We start from the raw sequence: 5,434 nt of genomic DNA on the forward strand, positions 1-5,434 counted from the left end.
GTAGAGCATGGGAAGCTGAAAAGTCCTTGACTTAGTATAAACACTACTTAGCAACAGCTAACACATTAGTGTGTTATCAACATTGTTCTCATCCTAAATCCAAAACACAGCACTGTACCAGCTACTAGGAAGAAAATTAACTCTAGCCCAGCTGAAACCAGGACACCAAAGAAAATGAAAGTTTGTTGGAAGAAATACGTAAGTGTCTCACCCAGCACAGAATCATTAGAAAAATCTCATATTTTTAATTTTGCTACTCTGAGGCTTTTTTCAGTGTTCTCATTCTCACAGCAATAAAAGTCAGACACTAATTAGTTTTATAATAAGGCAAGCTATCAAAAATGGAGAGAGCTAATTAGTATTTCTCCCTTACCAGTCCAAAAAAAATCAATTCAATAAAAAGGTTACAGCAAAATGGTAAATAAGAGGACTGCATTCAGGGGGTTTCCAGAATCTACTCAGCACTAAAAAGAATATGGAACTTTTGGTATATCAATGCATTATAAACCCAATCTTTCCCACCTATTGGGAACTATGCATGAGACTTTCAAAGGTTTGCAACTCAGAGTTCAGTTCGTCTGTTTAGAAAGTACCTGGTGATTTGTGCGCTGAAATGCCAGTTTCTGCTCCAGGACAATATAACTACTAATGGATTCTTTCACAGTCCCCTCTTTGCTGTGCCCTGCTCCAGAGTGTTATGTACAACCTCTCGGTGTGAAGAATGGGCTGAAGCTTTCACTTGATTTCTCATTTACAATGCCTACACATCTTCTGTTTTGTTTAAAGGCCAGAAGCACATGGCCCTCAGTGGCCTTGAAACCCCATAGGGTAATTTTAAGAGACATCGTCTATGATAAAGAGTCTAAAAGTTAACCTAGTTTGACAGCAGTCCCACCTGGAGGGGTTTAATGTATACAAATGCATAGGAAATGCCGGATTTTCTATCTGATCCTTGCTACTATAGACAACAACAGTGAAAAAGAAGATAGACACATGTGGTGGCAACATAGGAAAGCAAACCAACAAGACTCCTGTGCTAGTCTCTAATGAGCCCCTTCTCCTTCACCCTGCAGCAAGGTCCAACAGGAAAACAAACAAACATAAAAAGAAAGTGAGCTTATTTTCAGAATTTTTTTTACAAGATTTGACAAGATCTCTGTAATGGTGGGTGAATGGTCAACATAAGATGGGTCTGAAAGTCTGTGTCCAGTCAGTTTCTAGTGTGTCTCACTAGCACTATATCCGTAATTGATACTAACAGAGAACCTCATTAGCTGTCTCAGAAGATAGAGGCCAGTGAGAAAACTGAATGGATGTGGAGGGTAAACACCTGTCCAAATCATGATGCATCTTGCTCAGGCATTGAGGGTTAAGCTGGTCACCACGTTTGGGTCCAAAAAATTCTTTCAGAGCAGATTGGCAGGGAAGGCTTGGAAGGTTTTGGTCTCTATCAATAGCGTGAGGGATTGTTTACTTTGGAGGATTGTCTAGACTTCTTTAGGGGACAAATTCTCCTGAAACTTTAGAGTCTGAACACACTGGTAATGCCCCAATCTCTCCTGCTCTTTTCCTGTGGTGTGGTGTGCTTTTGTGGTTCTACCTTTTGTATTATGGACTTTAATGTTATTACAAGTTTGGGGGAAGTGTTCTGTGGCTCCTGACTACACAGAGTAGCATTTCTGTTGACTTATCTGAGCTAAACATTTACCACAGGGCTCCCTGCTACTGCAAAGGATGAAATTTGATGGCTGAGGTGCTTCCTTCAAGATCCCTGTTCCCTCTAGGTGGCCGTTCCAGTTTATGCATTAGCCAACCTAATGGGCAGCTCCCAGGAAGCATGCTCCAAATCTGCCCTGCCCAGCCAGCGAGAAGAAAACTAGACAGTCTCCAGGCCATCAACACGACATAAGCTCAATATTGCTGTTAAAATAAACAACAAAAGCAGAGATTTCTCAGTCTGACTGCAGCTGCTGCTGCTTCCACCACCTCCTTTCTCACCCCAGGGAATCAAACTTCGCACTGCAGATGTTTTCACTATACGTCCTCCTGCCCGGCTGCCTGATATATTAACACCAGACTCAAAACAACACAGGTTTTCCATCTACCTCTTTCTCTAGCTGATTGTAATCCTTGGTCTGCAGATTTTAGTCCCTTCCCTCCTGAAATTTGTCATCTTATTTTAGACATTTTTTAACCTCAAGCAACCTACTGTCATTGCCACATACACAATTCCAGAGCCAATAGTAAAGAGCAGTGCTGAGGAGAAATAGCATAATCAATGTGTTACCTAGATCCTGCCCTGAACTAGTTTAGGAATTACAAGGAGAAATGCTGTCCCCATACAAGTCAAGAAAATGAATTATTATTAACTGTAACAGAGTCAGATTTTTCAGCCGTGGTGACTAAGGCTCCGAATAAAGCCCTTTATACTGAAAGCTCCCTCTGTGACTACTGCCACAGGACCTGAATCAATTAGCTAGGTATATGGAGGAAAATATGAAGACAAAAGTAGATCCACATTTATACACGGGCTCCCACACACCCTCCTTCATCCATTCTCCTTCTCCAACCCATCAGTATACCTGACCCACTTTCTAAATCCCTGTTGTTGCAGATGTTGCTGATGCAAAGCCTGTTTCAGCTCATTGGGAAGATACATTCATCAGAAAAATAATGCAGTGCAGCAGTGCCTTCTTCTGTCAGGAGCAGCTGGAATTATTGCTTACTTGGTCACCCCAAGGCATTCATAATTGGGAGGCAGGAGATGTGTGTGCCAAGATAGGCTGTAAAAGACACATTTTATGCCAAAAGCAGGTTGGAAATGTCTTTGTAAGTGCAGCAAATGGTTTCATTTATACCTTAATGAAGGCAATTTTCTTGGATTTCATTTTCTTGGTTTGCATAGAAGCATTTGATCTGGTGCAATAAAGATTCAAGTAACATACATTTATGATGGCGCAGTACCAAAACCTGTTACTTCTGTCTGCAACAAATTCTTAATTCCATGGTAAAGAAAAAAAAACTCCACAACAGCTCACATTTCTGAGTATTCAGATATGAATCTGAAGATTTAACTTCACAATGAAGTAACATTAGTTTAACCAAAAGCATGATTTTCAATTATTTTAAAGTCATTTAAAATTTAAAGTTAATTTAAATGTGAAGTGTGTTATTTAAACCCTGCTCACCAAGTTTAAAACAAAATCACGTTATCTCCCAATGCACCTGATATAGCTTGCAATACCAAAGAACGTGGGTTTCCACTAAGGTGACAGACTGTGAAAGGGAATGGCGGAGCCACAGGTACACATTTCTTTCTGCCAGGTCTCCTACAGGAATAGTAACTGCTGGCAGAGGGAGGGTAGCAAATAGCAAAGAGGCTATAAGAGCGTAAACCAATGCAGCTGTTTTCTTAGCAACTGACTTAGCCTTAACTGCAAACACACACTGTTCTAGCAGCTTCACCAAATGGGCAATAAGTTAGCACTTGTCACATTCCCTTGCTTGGCCATAGTCTGAGTAGAGCTACCTGTGATGAAAGGAAATAGCAGTCTAGCTCCAGATGAAGAAGGCTTGTGGGCAAGGTTGCCTCTCTCTACTCCTTCAGCTGTACTGCTCACTGCATCCAGCTCAGGTTCACCAACAGGACTGTGCTCTGCAGTTTCCCAGTGGGGCACCCTCCTGTCCTCTTCTCTCTTCAGGGGCAGGCTGAATAGAGCAATTCTTCAGGCTCTGAACAAGCCTGTCAGGACCCTCCCCCTTGTCAGAAGGAATTATTACTTATTACTCGCTACTTACTACTTATTACTATTTATTACCAATTACTAAACTGTACAGGCTCTGTGTATGGATGGAGAGTGGAGGGACCTTTGTTCTCTGTCTGAGGAGGCCCATATCAAAGCCAAATCCCTTTACAGGACTATCCCCATGCATTTGACATTGTCATTGCCATTCCTGTGAACAACTCAGCTGGGAATCAAAAGTGTTACAAAAGTCTTCAATATGGCACATTGTAGACCACTGACTCCCAACGTTTTTAGTCTAGGCCTCACTTCAGTGAACCCTTTTGCAGCTGATCATAACCAGTGGCTCTTCGGCAGTATTGCTTGATCGAGGCTAGCATCTCTGCATCATCTGCATGTGTGAGTGCAGGCCAATAGTCTATGTGTTGAGTTTCTTTACCTGATACAGAAACATCCTCCGTGACCTCAAGTGCCTCTATACAGCATCTGCAAAGATCAAGTTGCAGGGTTGGGGCCAAAGACAATCACACACAAAGCTGTACCATAAGAAGCTCTTTCCTCATAGCTCTTCCCGGAAAAATAAAACTTACCTCCAAATGATCAAATATTACTAAAAAAAACCCACATATTTCAACGATATTATCAACTTCATTGTTTATCAGAAAAGATTTTAACTGGAACTTTCCAGCAAAAAATATGACCTGGAATTCCCAGATGCCTTTATATTTTAACCCAAGTGAGTGGATGATCATTATTCTTCTAAAAGCAGAAAAATAAATTAAGATAAGTCACGACACAGAGGAAGAGAACACTGATCCATTTTGACACTTGTGACTTTCAGATCAGAGACCTATGAAAACAGTACTGTCCTGTCAAGATATAAAAAAATGAAGTGGATGAAAATCACCTAGGAATGCTAATTAGGCCTATGCTTCTCTGTCCATCCCTGACATGCCATGTGTTGAACTTCTGCTTCTTTCCTCTGCAACTGAAAGGGTGAAATTTCTGACATTTGTTGCTGGGCTGCACTGACCATTAAACAAATAGATGAGGTTACAGGAGATATATTTGTTAGGTCATCTTATAACTGAGCTGGAAAACATGCATTTTTAGGAATTAAAAGGAAGGCTTGTACTGAAGCACAGGATTATGGCTACATGATCAGAATTGCACAGGACAGAGTACCTCAAGGCAAAAGCCTGAAAGGACTTGGCTCAGAGCAGCAACGTGCAAATGCAGAGTTTCCATGGGAATAAACTATTTTGGTCCAAAAAGAAGCTACTTGGGATTCAAACTGGGACAACACTTCTAAGGCAAAGGCACCATGAGGTCATCATTTTTTTTCCCTTGAAGAAGCAAAGGTTTTCCAATCTTACCCCACTTACACATTCATAGTCACAGAATATGAAACCGTTTCAAAGCCAATGGAGTAAGTGGAGTAAGTATTCACACCTTTTCTTCACAAAGTTTCTTTACTATTGCTGGAAATTGTTAGCCATTAATAGCAAAGGCTCTTTTCCTTGCTGGTCAGCCTTGTTGCTAATTGTCATCATTATGACCCTGCCATCACAGTGATCTTCATTACAATGTGTTACAATGCAACTTAAAATACTCAAGAAGTTCGATCTTAATAACTATATACTGTAAACTAAGCAGGGCTGGGTACTGGCCTGAGTTCTGAACCGTGATCA

This window comes from Aptenodytes forsteri, unplaced genomic scaffold, assembly GCF_000699145.1.
Source record: "Aptenodytes forsteri isolate BGI_AS27 unplaced genomic scaffold, ASM69914v1 Scaffold9, whole genome shotgun sequence".
Lineage (NCBI taxonomy): Eukaryota > Metazoa > Chordata > Aves > Sphenisciformes > Spheniscidae > Aptenodytes > Aptenodytes forsteri.